Source organism: Capra hircus, chromosome 9 (genome assembly GCF_001704415.2).
Source record: "Capra hircus breed San Clemente chromosome 9, ASM170441v1, whole genome shotgun sequence".
Classification (NCBI taxonomy): domain Eukaryota; kingdom Metazoa; phylum Chordata; class Mammalia; order Artiodactyla; family Bovidae; genus Capra; species Capra hircus.
Window position 1 is genome coordinate 86400899 of NC_030816.1, and position 19106 is coordinate 86420004.

Sequence of the window (19106 nt, forward strand, 5' to 3'; positions counted from 1 at the left end):
CTGACTCAAATGTGTTCTTTTTTATAGCTGAGTAATATTCCATTGGCTATATGTATACCTCAACTTGCTTATCCATTTGTCTGCCAGTGGACATGTAGGTTGCTTCCAAGTCCTGGCTATTGTAAACAGCGCTGCAATGAACACTGGGGTGCATGTGTCTCTTCAATTCTGGTTTCCTTGGTGTGTATGCCCAGCAGTGGGATTGCTGGGTTGTATGGCAGTTCTGTTCCCACTTTTTCAAGGAATCGCCACGCTGTTCTCCATAGTGGCTGTACCAGTTCGCATTCCCATGAACAGTGTAACAGGGTCCCCTTTTCTCTACACCCTCTACAAAATTTATTGTTCGTAGACTTTTTGAGACAGTCATCCTGACTGGTGTGAGATGGTACCTCATTATGGTTTTGATTATCATCACTGATAATGAGTGATGTTGAGCATCTTTTCATGTGTTTGTTAGCCATCTATATATCTTCTTTGGAGAAATGTCTGTTTAATTCTTTGGCCCATTTTTTTCTTTTACAAGGGCATGGGGGACCCCGTCAGACCACCGGGGTTACAGACCTGCGGTGGTCAGTTGGCATCGGTCCCTTTCCTGCGAGCCAGACTGGATCCCTGGGTGCCTATCTCCTGCTGTTTACAATGCCTGCAATAAGCTCTTCTTTTGCATAATTGCGGTGTATCTGAGAAGATGCCAGGACATATGCGGGCTTTGGGCAGGAAGTATTCAGCGGAGCTGGAAAGATGAAACATGTTTTTCTGAACCCATGGAAGCTGTAGGATGCAGCCTTCCTGTTCAGACCAAGTCACTAAGGGTGACCTGCGCCCCCCACCCCCCACCCTGCCACCTGCTGGAAATTACTCCAAGTTGGAGAGCCTATTAATTGTCCTTTGGGAGTGTTCCTGCCCTCTCTTAAATGAGTTCTATTGGAAGAAGCCTGTGATGGAGTATCCCCAGTGTAAGATCAATCTGCTCCCGGGTTCGGGACTAATTATCCTCAGGGCCTTGGCGGCCGGCGGGGGATCCCTGGGGGGTTGCAGGGGCTGGGGGTCCAGCAGACCTGTGGGGTCCTCCTGTTACAGATCAGGGTCGGCTGCCCGGATTCTGGGGGGCGTGTGTTACCGCCTGAGGTGCAGGCTGGGGTGTGGGGGTGCTGTGCCTGGAGGTGAACTGCTTCCTGGGGACCCAGCGGCATCCTGCCCGACACCACGGCTCCTGTCACCTGGTCCTGCGGGTCCATTGTCAGGGCCGACCTGGGACATGCAGGTTGGGGTTCCGTTCCTCCAGGGCTCCCCACTCCTTCAGGCTCCCTGGAACCCCAGGCCCAGCGCTCTGCCTGTCCCGCCTCCTGCACCCGCTCCTGGTGGGGCCATCTCTGGCCTCACTGCTGACCGCCTGCTCCCCAGTTGCCTGTGCCACCCCGCCCTGTTCTGCCTGGCACCCTCCCCTGCACTGTGGAGCCGTCCTCAAGGGGCACCTTCTCAACGAGGAGAGTGACACGGTGACTTCCCCTCCCACTCCGTCATCCCTGCTTGGGGAGGGTGGGAGCTGTGCTCATCCTGACCCCAGAACCTGTGACCGCAGCCCCTCATGTGGCCAGGGGATGTGGTGGGTGTGACGGAGCAGGGGTCAAAGACAGTGTGGTGGTCCTGGGTGATGCGGGCGCCCAGTGCACTCGAGGGTCCTGGCAAGAGGGAGGGGAGAGGGTCTGAGACAGGAAGCGGACTGGAGGGCAGGAACAGTTTTGGGGGGTGCCAGCTGCGGGCAGCTGGGAGCTGGGTGCGGGGAAGCAGACTGTCTGCGGGCCTCCAGAGGAGCCAGCCCTGCCCACCCCTGGGATTTAGCTGTGGGATCCCTGTGATCAGCCTCTGTCCCTCAGAACACACTGTGATGTTCTATTACAGCGGCCATGGGGAGCCCCCACGCTGCCGTCCTCCGCGTGCATGTCTCACCAGGTAACCGTCTCGCCAGGTGAGCGGCTGGAGTGGAGTCGTCGTCCAAGGGGGTGTGTGGACAGACGTGCAGGGGGACGTGCCCTGGGGGCTGCGGGGTAAATAGCTTCAGTGCTGGGGGGACCCTGCAGTCTGGATCAGGGGCCGGGCTAGTGGGAATGCCTGGGAGGGTGGGAGGGTGTGGGCTGAATCTCCCGGACGAGTTTGGGGTCCCTGATGGGAGTGTTTCAGCCAGCAGGTCGCAGGGGAAGGCCGAGAAGCCGGGGGCACCAGCCGGCTAGGGGGCTCTCAGGCTGGGAGGAGGGCGGTCCAGGAGGGGCCAGGGAGGCAGGTGCGGGCGGCCAGAAGACCCTCCAGGGATGTGACCCCATCTCGGGAGCAGCGCGGGCCTCTGGCAAGGCTGCCTGACTCAAATTTGACCCCAGCAGGGGAGGCGTGAGGCCTGGGGCAGCCCCGCTGGCTTGCAGAGTGTGTCTCACATGTGGGCCTCTAAGTGCTCTGTGTGGAGGGGCCTGCAGCCCCCCAGAGGGGCTCCCCGTGTTCTTGTCACCCCATCCCCAGGCTCAGAGAGTCAGGCCCTTGGCCCGAGGTCAATGCTAGTAACGTATGCATACAACGGCCCGGGTTGGAGCAGACAGTCTGACCCCGGAGGGCTGCGTGGGTCCACCAGCTCAGCTCCAGCCTGAGGCCGCTGCAGGACCGGAGCTCGTAAGCCACTTGGGAGCTTGAGAAGCGCTGAGCCAGGACAGCAGCAGCACCGGGAGAGGAAGAGGTGAGGAGATGCATCCGCAGGAGACGCATCCGCAGGCTCGCTTATCGGTCAGATATGGGCGCGGGGAGACTGAGCCCCGAGGTCCCTCTCTGCTCAGGCCTCTCAGCCAGGACCCTCGTCACCTTCCAAGTCAAACCAAACGCTGTGGGCTCCAGAGCGCTTGGGTTTTAGTGCTAAGAATTTATGCATTTATTTGTTTATGCATGAGGGTGCCCGAGTGAGTTGGTTCCCTCCCTTCCCCATGAAGTAGACAGCGAGTGTGGGGCTTCCTGTGATACCTCCTGCAGACAGCCCCAGTTTCAAGCTTGAGGTCCCCCCTGGCCGCGCATCCTGAGGGTTCTCATATCGTGGTGTTGCTGTTGTCAATGAGACAATTAAATTACATGCGAGGATAGTGTCGCCATACAGGGCCCAACACGAAGTAGGTGCTCAGTTTGGTAGTTGTTCCCTGGTGGCTCAGACGGTAAGGAATCCGCCCGCAATGTGAGTTCGGTTCCCTGGGTTGGGAAGATCCCCTGGAGAAGGGAACAGCTACCCACTGCAGTATTCTGGCCTGGAGAATTCCGTGGACTGTACAGTCCATGGGGTTGCAAAGAATCAGACGTGACTGAGTGACTTTTTTCACTTCAAGCACCTGCTGCATTAATTTTGGAGGCTTCATTTATGTTGGCAGAAAAACAGGTGACTTCCTGTCACCAGCGCTGAATAGTCAGAATTCTGCTGTGCTTCCTGACTTGCCTGGCCTACTAGGAAGCTCAGGAATAAGTTCCGTAGCTGATGTTGGTATGCCTCAGCAGGCAGTGTGTGGTCCTGCCAACCCATTCTCTTATCCTTCGTTTCTGATTGTGCCTAGTTTTCAGCTCAGTGTCTGAGTTTTTATTGCTGCCTCAAACCTTTTGCAATAGAAAGAATCCAAATATGAATAAAGTTCAGTAGGTGTGCGCTATTGCTCAGTCATGTCTGACTTTTTGCAACCCAATGGACTGCAGCCCTCCAGGCCCCTCTGTCCATGGAATTCTCCAGGCAAGACTACTGGAGTGGATAGCCATTTCCTCCTCCAGAGATCTTCCTGATCCAGGGATCAAATCCTTGCCTCTTGTGTCTCCTACATTGGCAGAAGGGTTCTTTACCACTAGCACTACAAACGAATCAGTTCTCTGTCCTGCATGTTGAGCAGATTCTCTGATGTTAGGAAGGAAACACCAGTGGGCATGTTTGCAGAATCTCGTGCTCTCCTTTCGCTCCCAGAGAAAATGTTTCTCTTGCTTGGCATGTGTTTAAAGTGAGAGACTATTAAATGCACACAATGAGCTGAGCTCCTGTTTACTGACAAGGCCAGAACCACCCAGATGGACCCTTTTCTCTCCTCCTTCTTTCACTTACACTGACCTTGTTGTGACCTTGGTGTTCTCATCTGTGAAATGGAGCAGTGGAACTGAATGATCTCCACACCGTCTTCTATTTCATTCCATTTGAAAGCTGCAGACCGAGGCCTCACGTTCTTGTACGTGTAGGTGACTCTTGACCGTCAGCCCCCAGTGTAACCTCTGTCCTGTGGTCCTTGCGTCCAGTTCAGCCAGAGTCGTGTCTAGCCACGTGGCCAGTCTGGCCTGCGAGAACGGGGTTATTATCTCTTGTTCTAGAAAAGATGGAGATGAGACTCAGCAGATCTAAATACCTTCTGCACCGTCATTTCACTGGGGACTGGGCAGAGGTGTCCCCACCCGACTCTGAGCCCTGCAAGCTCTCGGGATGCTGAGCCAGAGGACACTCGAGGCTGCGTGGGGTTGGGAAGATGCTCCCATACTAAACCAAGAAGCCCTCTGTCATTTGTGTCACTGAGTCAGTCCCCTTGGAGGATTTTCTGTGAAATCAGGGTTCTACATTTAGCAGTTGGAAAACAATCGCACCACACTTCAGTGATTCCTTGTTTTTACTTCTGTTAGAATTGAGTTAAAACTCACAACCTCATGTTCACCCTTCTTTCCCCAATCTCTCCTCCAGGCTTCTCGCCAGCTGCTCCTAAACTGTGGCTGGAAAAGCCTCCCCGTTGTTGCCCAGCCCCCAGCTCCATTCTGCTCTATGCTCGCTCAGGCCTCTTCCGCCCCGTCCTTGGAGTCTGGCTCTCCCTGCATCTCCTGCCCTGTCCGCAGGGCCCCGCTGACCTGTCCATGCCCTGCGTCTGTCCATCGTCCATGGAATGCATCCCAGACCGAGGTTCACGGTAATCACCCTCCCTCTAATCAATGGTGGGAGCTAGTAAATTGAGGTGGTCGATACGAAATCACTTCAGATCACTACAATCCTGATACTTAAGTCATATGCTCTTTAAAAGACTATTTTTTTTAGAGCAGATTTGCATTCACAGCAAATTTGAGAAGCAGCTACAGAGGTTTCGCATGACCCCTGGCCCCCACACATGCACAGCCTCCCCCATCATCAACACCCTCCACTGGAGGGAACATTTATTACATTTAATGAACCCACACTGACCCGTCATCATCCACGGTTGATGTTAGGGCTCACTCATGGTGGTGTACATTCTGTGGGTTTGGATACATGTCCAGTGACCTGTATTTACCATCATGTTTTCACACAGAGTAGCTTCACTGCTCTGAAAATCCTCTGTGATCCACCTGTTCATCCCTTTCCCTCTCCCCAAGCCCCTGGAAACCACTGATTATCTCACTGTCTCCATAGTTTTGCCTTTTCCAGAATATCATGTCATTGGGATCATGTAATATGTAACCTTTTCACATTCACTTAAGTCATGTCCGACTCTTTGTGATCCCACCAGGATCCTCTGTCCATGGGATTCTCCAGGCAAGAATACAGGAGCGGATTGCTAAGCCCACCTCCAGGGGATTTTTCCCACCCAGGGATTGAATCTGTATCTCTTGCACTGGAAGGAGGATTCTTTACCACGAACGCTATCTGGGCAGCCTTAATGATATGCGTTTTAGATTCCTTCATGTCTTTTCATGGCTTGATAACTCATTTCTTTTTCTAGCTGCATCAAAGGTATGGTTTTCCCAGTAGTCATGTATGGATGTGAGAGCTGGACTATAGAGAAAGCTGAGTGCTAAAGAATTGATACTCTTGAATTGTGGTGTTGGAGAAGACTCTTGAGAGTCCCTTGGACTGCAAGGAGATCAAACCAGTCCATCCTAAAGGAAATAGTCCTGAATATCCATTGGAAGGACTGATGCTGAAGCTGAAGCTCCAGAACTTTGGCCACCTGATGTGAAGAACTGACTCATTGGAAAAGACCTTGGTGCTGGGAAAGATTGAAGGCAGGAGGCGACAGAGGATAAGATGGTTGGATGGCATCACCGGCTTGATGGACATGAGTTTGAGTAAGCTCCAGAAGTTGGTGATGGAACTCCAGGGAAGCCTGGCGTGCTGCAGTCCATGGGGTCACAAAGAGCCGGACACGACTGAGCGACTGAACTGAACCGAAGACTCCAGTGTCTGCATTCACACAGTTGTTTTATTCACTCACCTGCTGAAGGGCATCTCTATTGCTTCCAAGTTGTGGCAATTATGAATGAAGCTGCTATAAACATTCATGTACAGGGCTTTGTGTGACATAAGTTTTCAACTCATTTGAGTAACTATCAAGGAGCGTGATTGCTGGCTCATATGGGAAGAGTGTGTTTAGTTTTGCGTGGTGCCTCCCAAGTGGCCGCACTGCTTGGCGTGCCCACCAGCAATGAATGAGGGTGCCTGTTGCTTTGCATCCTTGTCAACACCTGGTGTTGTCAGTGACCTATATTTTGGCCGTGCTAAAACTTTCATTTTGAGATGATTGTAGATTCTCATGCAATTGTAAGATATAATACCAAGAGGTACATATGCCCCTTAATCATTTCCCCCAGTGTTATATAGCTATTATGTCTTGCATGACTGTATTCCACCTACAAAACTGAGCTGTGATCAGTTGACCTTATTCAGATTTTTCAGTTGTACAAGCACACAGATGTGTGTGTGCATGTGCGTATGTGTATTTAGTTCCATAAAAGTGCATCACAAGGGATCCTCGTGATGACGTGTTCTGTATCTGGACTCTGATAGTCACACAGATTAACCCATGGTAAAATTACATAAGTAATATTTTTATACTTCTCACAATTATGTCCCCCTCATGGTGTCTAGTTCTGCTGGGGACACCATAATCGCTTAATAAATACCTGTGTGTATGTGTGTGTGTGTGCACGCGCGTGTGCTCAGTTGTGTCCGACTCATTATGACCCCAAGGACTGTAGCCCACCAGGCTCCTCTGTCCATGGAATTTTCCGGGCAAGAATACTGGAGTGGGTTTCCATTTCCCCCTCCAGGGGATCTTCCCAAGCCAGGGTTCAAACCCATGTCTCCCACATCTCATGCATTGCAATTCTTTACCACTGAGCCACCAGAGGAGCCCTCAGCAAACATAGAGCCGGTAATGGATATATTATTCCTTAGAGAAAACAGCAGTGATTCAGAAAGCACGAGCCCTGGTCCAACGCTGGGCCTCATCTGAGAGCATGAGGCGGAGTGAGAATAACCGTGGATCTGCAGCAGAAGACTTGAGCTCAGAGACTGGTTTTGCTCCATTTCAGCTCAGAGGATTTACTTTAAACCTCAGACCTCGGTGTCTTGATCTGGAAAACAAGGAAGCCAGATTAGTAATCTCTATGAAGTGAAGTGAAGTCGCTCAGTCATGTCTGACTCTTTGTGACCCCATGGACTGTAGCCCGCCAGGCTCCTCCATCCATGGGATTTTCCAGGCAAGAATACTGGAGTGGGGTGCCATTTCCTTCTCCAACAGATCTTCCCCACCCAGGGATCGAACCCAGGTCTCCCACATTGTAGGCAGATGCTTTTGCTGTCTGAGCCACCAGGGAAGTAATCTCTATGGTCCCTTCCAAATTTAGAAACTATATGCTTCTAAAAACTGTGACATCCTTTAATCTCTCAGGTGTGAATTTCTCTCTTTAAACATTTTTGTCTTGTGGTTTGAATTTATCAGCTCAGAGTTTGTTTCATTTTCAAGCTTTGAACCGTGGACAAACAATAATCTTCTCCTTGATTTCTTACCAACTTAAGAGGTGACTGGAAAGATCTCATTTGCGTGAAGATTCAGGAGACACAGAGATTCCTGGGAACACTGGCATCTGTGGCCCACAGCCCAGCCTGGGCAACAGGGTGCCTTCCCGAGATGTCCACTTGCTGAGAGGGTGTGCAGGATGTCTCCCCTGTCCAGCCCTCAGCAGAGCAGGTCCTGTGTCCCACAGCCCAGGCGATGTCTTGCTACCACGAGACCAGCACTGGCGTCTCAGCACCCTACCCCAGGAGGTGCTCCCCTCTCACACATGGTCCTCTAACAGCCTTCCTTCCTGGATAGATGTCCTCCTTGGGGGCTGGTGTGACCCATCTATCAGACCCTGTCCCTAACCTCCAAAATATGAGCCAGAAAGTGACCAAAGGGAAAGAGAGAGAAGCTGAACACACTGGCCGATCAGCACATTTGGCTGAGCCTGCTGTGTGGAGTGGGTGTGCAGGCAGAGGGCACAGCTTGTATCCAGGCTCTGCTTTGTACCAGGGGGGTGACTTCCAGCAGCTCCCAGTCTTCCCCTGCCTCAGTTTCCTGATCTGTAGAATGGGAATGTCCCCTGTCTCAAAGGGTTGCAGGATGGTTAACTGAATCAATAGAGGTAAGAGCTTGGACTGGGGGCTCCCTGATGGTTCAAGTGGTAAAGAATCTGCCTGCAATGCAGGAGACATAGGAGACTTAGGTTCGGTCCTTGGGTCGGGAAGATCCCCTGGAGGAGGACGTGACAACCCACTCAAGTTGCCGGGAAAATCTCATGGATAGAGGAGCCTGGCTATGGCCCATGGGTTTCAAAGAGTCAGCCATGACCGAAGTGACTGAGCGCGCACACACACAGGAGCTTGGACTAGTGTTTGACATGTATAAGTGCTTGGCAAATGTTACCTGTCTTCATGTGGTCGTGCTCTTTACCTTCTGACTTGGCTGTCCATCCCTGGACACCAAATGCCCTTGGCCCCTCAGCCTGTATGATTGCAGGAGTGTCTGGTGGCGGTGCTTTGGGGAGAAAATGTGATGATTGGCACGATCCTGTCTGGCTAAGCCCCACGGAGCAGTAGGGGCTCCTGGGGGGACAGGCGTGCGCATCTTCTGCAAAGCTATGGAGGCAAAGCCTGTCCTGGGCTCTGACCTGGGAGGTCCTCTATCCTAAAGAGGGAGCCTCGGAACAGCTTTGAAAGGCTGCAACCCAGAGCAAAGGGCTTTGGGCAGTGGGCCTGTGCCATCTGGAGGAAAATGAATGGGATCTCAAAAGCCACCTCGCAGCTATCTGGGGACCCCGTGCTCTTCGGTGAGCCCTGCAGACAGGCAGCCAGCCTTCACACCTTCAGACTCTCCAACCAAGGCTTCTCATAACTTGAGCATTCTTATGTTGCTGCTGCAAGGCTATGCATTTTCTGATTTTTGTCACACTCTGATAAGATGTAAAAAACAGTTTGTATGCTCTTGCTGACTGAATTGCAGAAGTAATTTCTCATACGACTGAAATCTCAGATTTGGTAGATGCCTTGCCCAGTGGGACAGGAAGCAATTTATCAATTCCCATTAGCTTCAGTCGCCAATCAGGAGCCCACTCTGGCCTGCTTTTTTTCCTGCTCCTGAGCAGCTCACTGATTTCTCTTGCTGAATGAGCTTTCACAGAGCAGTTCCCCTGGACACTGAGCCTGAGGCCCCTGAACAGACAGGAGCTCTTGCATCAGGTGGGAAAATGGAGACGCAGTCGTGCGCTACAGGCCTGGCAGGCAGGCTGTGTCCAGGAGGAGCGAGGTCTTTTAGGAATTGATCTTCCCCTTGAGGACCCCAGGACCTTCCCATTTTGTTGAACTCAGAAACACCCAAGAGGAAGTCTCCTTTGTCTTTGAACTTCCATTTGGGAAGCCTTTGCTCAGAGGCTATGTGTGTGAATTTTGAGTTTGGGTCCCCAGAGTCGAGAGATCTTGGGAGGCCGGGCACCTGGCCTCATGTTCTCCTTGCAGGCTCTCCTTTACTCCTTCTCTGCATATTTCCCTTCAAAACAATCCTCGTGGTAGCACAGTCTCTGTGAGTGCAAACGCTGACAAGAGCAGTTTTCCTGAGAGGAAATGCGAGTCCCTGAGGCACCGCAGCTCTGAGGCCCTGGCTCTATGGATCGTTCCCTCCAAGGAAACTGGGAGAGACCACTTGCTCACCACGCCTTCCCAGGGGGCTCAGATGGCTGAGACTCTGCCCGCAGTGCAGGAGACCGGGGTTCAACCCCTGGATCGGGAAGATCCCCTGGAGGAGGGCGTGGCTACCGCCTCCACGATTCTTGCCTGGAGAATCCCCATGGACAGAGGAGCCCGGTGGGCTACAGTCCACGGGTTGCAGAGTTGGACACGACTGAGCGACTAGCACACGTGTATTTACCAAAACACAGAGGCTTTAAAGCAGCACAGACTGGAAACTCTCTTTCTGTCATCTCCAGTGCTTCTCATTACAGAAAGGAAGGCTATTCCAAGAGAGGGCTTTGAGGGAGAGTTCCTCCCGTCACCAGTTTCAGTGGAATTCAGCTGGGAGCTGTCACCAGGGGCCGATGGAGAGGGCGACACATGAAGGGCTGTTAGGACAGTTGTCTTTTCCAGCAGGGGCTGCCGGCCTCCAGACAGGTGGGCAGGTCCATGTGCTGCTTTCAATGCATTAAACAGAACACCCTCTGATTTGGGCAACAATGCAGAGACGTCAGCTGCTTGAGGCGGCTGTGAGGGATGCTGTGGGCCGTCGTTTGAATGGATTTACGTACATTTCCATGGGCTTCCCTGGACACAGCATCTCTGGAGCTGCCTGTGAGTCTGGCTCGAGGTGTGCCTGAAGAAGGCGGGGCCCTGAGGGTGGGCAGACCGGGCTCCTGGCATCACTGCCGACTGGGCACTCGCAGCTGCCCAGTGATGAAGCAGCAGCCTCTGTGCATGGTCACAGCACTGACGTTAGAGCCAAGGACGCAGGACGGGTGGGGATACAGGGAGGCGAGGGGCCACATGGCAGCGGCTGTGGACTGGCTCCAGGGCCAGCGGAGGGCAAGAGGAGGGTTAGGAGGCTTTTGGACCCAGAGGTGGCTCAGGTTAGAGAAAGTGGGGGTGGCTGGGAAGGGGTGCTTTCCTCTGCCCAGGGCGGGTCTGCTGGGGATGGTGCAGGGAGCACCCCTGGGCTAGATGCTCTGGGTGAGGATTCGAAGTGATGTGGTCCCCAGTAGGTACTCATCACACCGGGACCAGGCCTGACACAGCCTCACTTCCCCAGGGGCCGGCACACGCAGCGTGGCTGGGAGGCATGGAGGGCATTGACGGGGACCATGTATGGGACTGGGGGATGGTCCAGAACAGTCCCAGGGCGTGCCCCACGGCCTTGGCCACACAGGATCCCACGATGCTCACCTCCCCTCCTGCCTCAAGGCCTTGCCGCCTTCTTGCCCCCGGAGCTCATCAGTGCTGACCTGTGTGGGGCCTCCAACCCTGCACCCATTTAAGTCCGTCTTCTGTGAGTCAGAAGCATGATCAATGGTCTGGGCCCTCCTCCTCCCTGGCAGGCTCCAGCCCTCCAAGACAAATTAACGTGGTAACTATGTCTGATATCAGAAGATAGAAGTGAAAGTCGCTCAGTCGTGTCCGACTCTTTGCGACCCCATGGACTATACAGTTCATGGAATTCTCCAGGCCAGATCTGGAGTGGATAGCCTTTCCCTTCTCCAGGGGATCTTCCCAACCCAGGGATCGAACCCAGGTCTCCTGTATTGTGGGCAGATTCTTTATCAACTGAGCCACATCAGAAGCCCAAGAATACTGGAGTGGGTAGCCTATCCCTTCTCCAGGGGCTCTCCCAACCCAGGAATGGAACTGGGATCTCCTGTATTGCAGGTGGATTCTTTGCCAACCGAACTATCAGGGAAGCCATGGCAAAAAATCGTACCTTTAAGCTGGAATTTAGGGAGATACATAAGCTTTCTTGTAAGCTGTAAAATTCCACACTTGTGATGGATACTGTTCAAAATCTCTTCTGAGAATCATCATTTGCCCTTCGGGCCACAGTGCCCACAGTCTGGACTCACCTGATGCAGGTAGAGGACTTTGCTGTCCCCCAACAACAGGGGACCGGCGGTGCATGTCAGTGAGGAGTGGAGTGATCAAGTGAGCCCCAGGGGAGTGGTGTGGTCGAGTGAGCCGCGGGGGGTATGGGGGTCGTAGACTGAGCCCCGGGGGGGAGTGGGGGTGGTCATCCACGTGGTTCGTGGGGCTGTGTTCTGTGTTACTTCTCTTTCCCAATCACACTGCAAGCTCTTCGATGGCAAGGACTGCCTTCTTTTCAATCTTGGATTCTTAGCCTCATACCTCTTGCCTTGTACCTCTGATCAGTAACTATTCATTCAATGAATGAGACAGTAAGACAAGTAACCATTTCCTAAAATAGATAAATGCCTGACGTGTGATCCTTCATTAATTGCTATTTACCCAACTTACCTCTTTTCAGCACAAGGGGCGTTACACTTTCCATGAACCTTAAAGACCTACAGTTTACGGTACGGGAGGTGGGAGAACCCCCGGCTGGGACCGTGGATAAGCTGCTTCACTTTTCTTGAACTTCAGTGTCCTTGTCTTAAAAACGGGCATGAGAATGAGAGAGAGATCAGAGTTCCCGTCGAGGGTACAGCCCCACCCCTCCCGCCCACCCAGGGACCATGCGGCTGCAGACACCCAGCCACGGGCACCAGGGATGCAGGGGTCTTCAGTGTGGCCGCCTCGCCAGCTCCATGGCCGTCGGAGTGTATGCGGATAGTCCCCCTTAGGGACTGTCTTGTGCAGGATAGAGGTCATGCTGCTGGGGTGGGGGTGGCTCCCTGTCTTCATAGTTTTTCCATTTTCCCTTGTATCTTCTCTTGATCTGAGATCTTAAAGGGGTTCCTGAAGGTGGGGCTCCTGGGTTACATGCCCACCTGCCCCCCGGCCCCTGAGGGGTGGTCTGCCGGGGGTGGGGGTCACTTTTGGGTTGCTGCTCAGTCTCTCTGGCAAAATGAGTCCTAGCAGCGGGCAGGCTGTCCAGTGCCCCAGACGGCCCCAGCACAACCCATTTCTGGTGTCAGGACACAGAAGAGGCACTTCTGGGAGTTTTAAACATGAGAACTCTCAGGGTGTTGGGTTCTGGCAGCAGCAGGCAGGCCCACGTCCGGGGGAGGGACACTAAGTGGGGTGTTATGCATGCAGACGGGTGTTGAGTTCAGCTCTATTAAACATCTTCATTAATGATCTGGAAGTGGGATGTAAACAGAACATTAATTAACCCACTGAATATTAAGCTGGGAGGTGTTACAAAGGCAGACCCATCACTTTATCACTTCCTCCACGTACAGAACTTGGGTGATTCAGTGGGTCAGCTGACTGCAGGCAGAATATCTTTGTTGACAACACCGCTGGCTCAGTTCATAGCTGGCACTTGGGTTGACTTCTTTCACAGGCATAGTCTCATACCAGAAAACTTCTGCTTTCTGTTAGTTACCCAGTGATAAGTCATCTTATCTGTATTTTAAGGGGCCAGGTAGACAGCAAATATTCTGGGGAGACTGACGTGGTGGAAACAGAAGCAGGGGCAGAGGGCAGTACCCATGATGGGGCCAGTTACCACAGCGGCCTGGAGCTTGAGTCTTCTCTCCTGATTCTGGGGGGCCTCATCTGCTTTCTCAGAGGGCACCTTTTCCTCCAGAAAGAGTCTCACAGATTTCCTTCCCCAGAAAGAGCTTGGTAAGAGTAGGCTGAGAGTTCAGCGCACTCTGCATTCTTATGGTGTCGATTTGGGATCAGGAGTCCTTGTTCTGCATTTTTTGATCAGATAGCTATGATGAAAGGGCTTCCCAGGTGGCTCAGTGGTAAGGAGTCAGCCTGCCAGTGTAGGAGACACAGGAGACATGGGTTCAATCCCTAGTGGGGAAGATCGCCTGGAGAAAGAGACGGCATCCCACTCCAGTATTCTCGCCTGGAGAATCTCATGGACAGAGGAGCCTGACGGGCTACCATCCATGGGGTCACAAGGAGTCAGACACGACTGAGTACACAGCTATGATGAAGTTATTTACCCTTTCTGAACCTTAATTTTTTAATCTGTGGGAGGAGATAAAATGGAGTGACCCTAGAATACAGGTGGGAGGGTGAAATGAAGTGATATTCTTGAATTTTGTGAGCTGTAAAACCATATAAAGTTAGTATAACATTGGACTGATTCTCAAAGAATGAGGCATCCTACCCCCATGCATATGAGATACTCCAAATAATTATCGGCAGGGTGGCCAAGAACATTTAGAAATATGGATAGGAAATCCAATTTGGAAAAATGCTAGTAAATACTTAGGGACAGTAGAAAATTGGCAGGGTTCTTGAGTTGGCAAAATTAATCAAACTATTTTTCAAATGCTTGGGTTCAACAGATTATAAAGAGTTTGCCAAGCACCTTTTCTTATAAATTTTGGATCCTTTGTTTGTTTCAGCTAAAACATGATCCATAAGCTTCTGATTCATTGACACTTAATTCGCTAAAAGGCTATTTGTTAGTAGCAATCAGATGTTCCAGAAACCTGCTGGGCCTACTGCAAAGAGGCTTTCCAGATTTTTTTTTTCAAACACTTTATTAGCCTGGTACACAAAGAGCTGCTGTTCAATCACTGAGTCATCTCGGACTCTTTGCAAGCCCGTGGACTGCAGCACACCAGGCTTCCCTGTCCTTCATCATTTCCTGGAGTTTGTTCAGACTCATTTCCATTGAGTTGATGATGCCATCCAGCCATCTCAGCCTCTGTCACCGTCTTCTCTTGCCTTCAATCTTTCCCAGCATCAGGGTCTTTTCCTGGAGTTTGCCCAAGGTCATGCCCATTGGGTTGATGATGCCATCTCACCATCTCGTCCTCTGCTGCCCAATTCACCTTAGGACCTACCATAATCTTAATGTAATGACCTCATCTTAATGTAATTATCTGCTTAAAAACCCTCTTTCTAAATAAGGTCACCTTCCTACGTACAGGGTGAGGAGGTTAGGACTTTAACATATGGATTCTGGGGAGACACAGTCAAGCACAGCAGAGATTCTGACTTGGGGTGCCCTCATGGGTGCTGGAAGTCCTGGGGACACCATTCAGTGAAAGGAGAATGAAGCCTGTTCAGAGATCAGTCACCACCCATGAGTGAGGGACCATGGGACCCTGAGGGAGACCTGGGAAGCCCATGACTCCCTTCTGGGGAGTTCTCAAGAGGGCCAGTTCTAGACTGTGGTCCCTGAAGTCACCAGAGGGGACCCCTCTTCAGGGCACTGGAAGGGTCTGACAAGTTCAGACACAGGGGAGGTCATGGCACAGAGGAATTGGAAAAGTAATCACATTTGGTCCATAGAAATGTGCCTAATTGGCTGTTCAATGGTGCCTGGAGATGAGAAGTGAATCCACAAATACTGAGTCTCCCCAGATGCCCCGGGTTTAATTTGTGTTTGTTATGTTTTGGGATCATGGTGATTAGTGACGTTTGCTGAAGGCTCCGAAATAATTCCCCTTCTAGCCGTTTTTTCCCTGAAATTTAGTCTTTAGCCAAACAGCGTGGTCCTCAGGCCATGTTTGTTAAAAAGGTTAAGGAAAATGTCATCTAAGCCGCAGCCAAGAAAGACGCTCTGGGCAGCCAGTGGGAAGTCGGTGGGCATTTCCCAGCATTTGAGAACTAGCAAGAGACCGTTCCCCACACGGACCAGGAGCCACCAGCCCTGTTCCCCCAGCGGCGGTGCTCGGCCTCCAAGGGTGGAGGATAAGCCTCCGTGCCTCCGTCCACCTTCTTCCTGGCTGCATCCTGCTCTCTGTCACCCTTTCCTCTGCTTCCTCGCTCCGCCAGTATGGCCTTGTCTCATTGCTTCAACTTCCTTTAGAAAAGAAAACCCTCTCTTAAATTTGAAATCAAAACAGCCAGTGAAAAATCGATGTTCAAAAGTTTGTGAAGAAAACTGAATGTTGTGTGGCTTTAAAGAACACAGGGTATTCCAATACCAGGGCAAGAAAAGAGGTGTCTGTAGGCAATTCCACAATGCATATAGCAAGCATGAATGTGCGTATTTACAGTGAGCATTTTCTGTGCAATTCTAGTTATACTGCAAGGCTGCCAAATTCGTTTTTCAGAGAGAGTTCAAAGGCAAATGTCATCATGCTCCTCCTCTGCAAATTAGCTGTATACATATACCAACACCTTCCAAAAGAATAGACAGGCATTAACAAGGTCTTAGCAGTCATAGCTGCAGGCAAGATTTCCATCAGTGTGTTTGACCTCGACAACACTGACACGGGGGCATTTGTTTAAAAGTGGTGTGGCTTAGAGCGATCTTGTAATGGGTTGCATCGTGCAAGCATGTCACGTGCACTTGATTTTAAAATAGGAGCTTTGCCAGTGAGACGCCAGACCCTGAGCCTATACTTTGGAAGATGTTTTCTTCTTTTTTTGTTTTGGTTGCAGAACAGACATTGTTTTGCTGAAGTGTTCTGTTAGGGGCGCCAGGCCCCCTTGGGTACAGGGTTACTGAAGGGGTAGGCACACCAGTCGCTGGAGTGGCCCCCAGGGGACGAGTTTGGATGACCCCACAGTCCTCACCTGCAGGGTCGTCCTGTTGGCCTCTGTCTGCTCTGTCCGCATCCTGCCCTCTTTCTGGGGAGCTCCCACCAGGCAAGGATGTTGTCTTTCCTGGTTAAATTTTGTGGAAGCCTGCAGATGATCTTAGGGAAGAAGCCAGGTATAACTGACTTTGACCTTCACTTGGGGGCTCCGGGCTTCTGGCCTCAAGAAAGAGTAGGTGATGTCGTGGAAAGAACTGGCTGGGATCTGGGCTCTGCCACCCCATAGAGTTGTTTACTGGGACTTCTTTGAACCTTGGCACCATCACTCATAACATGTGGATAATAAGGTTAGTGTGAAGATCTCATTATTTAAGGTATTAAATTCCAAATCCAGTGCCTGGCATATGGGTGGTGCTCAATAAATGATCATTGTTATCATCACTGTTTGCTTCATTTGGGTTCATTTCTACTTTGCTTCCTTCTCTACTTCCCGCTTTCCAATGTTTTGGGGAGTGGGCTTCACCCCACATGTGGACCTCCCAGCACCGTGAGGACCCACGTGGGAGTGAGTGCTGGGTGCTTTCGCTGTGCTGGTGTGGCTTGCCTGCAATTCCCTGGAAGCTGGGTGCAGACAAGGCCGGCTCCAAGATGTCTCCTTGTTCTGAAAGTCTGCGTGAGTCCCACAGTGGATGCAAATCGCACTTTGAAAGTTACTTCCCCTAACCGAACATGTACTTCGTGCTGGAAAATGAATGAAAAGTTAAGTTTTCCATCACGGTCTGTTGGGAGCCTCCAGAGCCCTGCACTACTGCTCTGTCTCTGAACGCAGGTCCCTGGGCCCCTGTGCTGTTTCCGTGAACCCCACCCAGAAAGAGGGTCCCGTGCTGGACCAGGAGGGACCATCTCCACGTGTGGGAAGGAAACCAGAAAGCTGCCATCTTCATGGAGGTGTTTTTGCGATTAAGAATAGTCTTAAGAGTGATCAAGGAAATTTCCAGGTGAACAAGTCTTCTGATTTCCCCTAAAAATGTTAAACCCCAGACTGTGTATATTCTTATCCCTTTATCTTAATACCTGTGAAGAAACAAAGCATGGAGCTTTTGTTTCCAGAGTTCAGGATGAAAGCCTGCTTCCCACTGGTGGTGTTTCCAAGGTTGAAAGAGTGGCCTGTTCCATTGTGTACGCTTGGTTGGGGGCGGGGGCGGGGGCGGGGGTGCTGTTTAGGATGGAGGCTTTGTGGCTCAGACAGTAAGGAATCTGCCTGCAATGTGGGAGACCCGAGCTCCATCCCTAGGTCTGGAAGATCCCCTGGATAAAGGAATGGCAACCCACTACAGTATTCTTGCCTGGAGAACCCCATGAACAGAGGAGTCTGGTGGGCTATAGTCCGTGGGGTCACAAAGAGTCAGACACACTTCAGCATACACTGAAACTAAAGCCTGGGGACAGTGATGTCCTCCACAAGAGTCTTAGGATCACCCCGCAGCCAAATTTTGGCTGACTGGATGCTATTAATATCTGGACATGAAACCTTCGTATGCGTTGAGTAAGCTGACCCGTGAATGTGGGGAAGGGAGATGGGGGAAGGGGTCCCCACTCAGCCTCACGAGCAGACCCTGCACCCTGCTGGGCCATGACCCAGCAACGCACCTCATTCCTGGGTGGTACCAGGGTGGCAGACCGTTCATGGGGCCAGGGCCAAGTGGATTCTTGAATTACAAGCCTCTGCTTCTTAGGAAGACATGTGGTTCCAGAGAATTGATCACAATATCACAGTTGTGGTTACTGAAAACAGAAAAGAGACATGAAAACCACACTGGATGACTTCTCTGATCCTTGCTGTAGAAACAAGTTTGCCCGTTTCACCTCTCCCCATCAGAGATCAAGATGAAGTAAAACTGTGAGCTGTAAAAAGTGCCTGGTTTGGAATCAGACCTGAACTTACATCTTCATCTCATCACTGACAGCTGTGCAAACTTGGGCAGGTTGCTTACCTTCTCTGGTTCTCCATTTGCTCATTGGTCAAAGTAGATTAAATAGGACCATAGGTTTCTCTGAACCCTGTGGGAACTGAGTGAGGTAACAGGCATGGGATGAGCCTCACAAGCTCCTACCAGTCACAGGAAAGCCATGCGGTTGGAGGGTCTCTTTTTTTTGTTGTTGCCATGTTGCAAAGCTTATAGGATCTTAGTTTCCCCACCAGGGATTGAACCTGGGACTTGGCAGTGAGAACTTAGAGTCCTAATCTCTAGACTGCCAGGGAACTCCAGGTGGGTCTCACTTTGAACCCAAATCATGTTTACTGAAAGATTCAGACTCCTCTGGAGGACCTGTGGATGCTCCCCACCTTCTCTGCCCACGCTCATGGCTCACACAGAGGCTGTGTGTATGTGTGTGTGTGTTTTAGTCACTCAGTCATATCCAACTCTTTGTGACCCCATGGACTGTAGCCTGCCAGGCTCCTCTGTCCATGGCATTCTCCAGGCAAGAATACTGGAGTGGGTTGCTATTCCCTTCTCCATAGGATCTTCCCGATCCGGGCATTGAATCCGGGTCTCCCACATTGCAGGCAGATTCTTTACCATCTGAGCCAGCAGAGAAGCCCCAAGTAACAAATAGCAAGGGTAGTTATTTGTTATTAATATCCATTCTCAGAGTACTTTCTCCCTTTCAAACACAGTTACGTGTATGTTGTTACTGACTGAAAATACTAGTTTTCC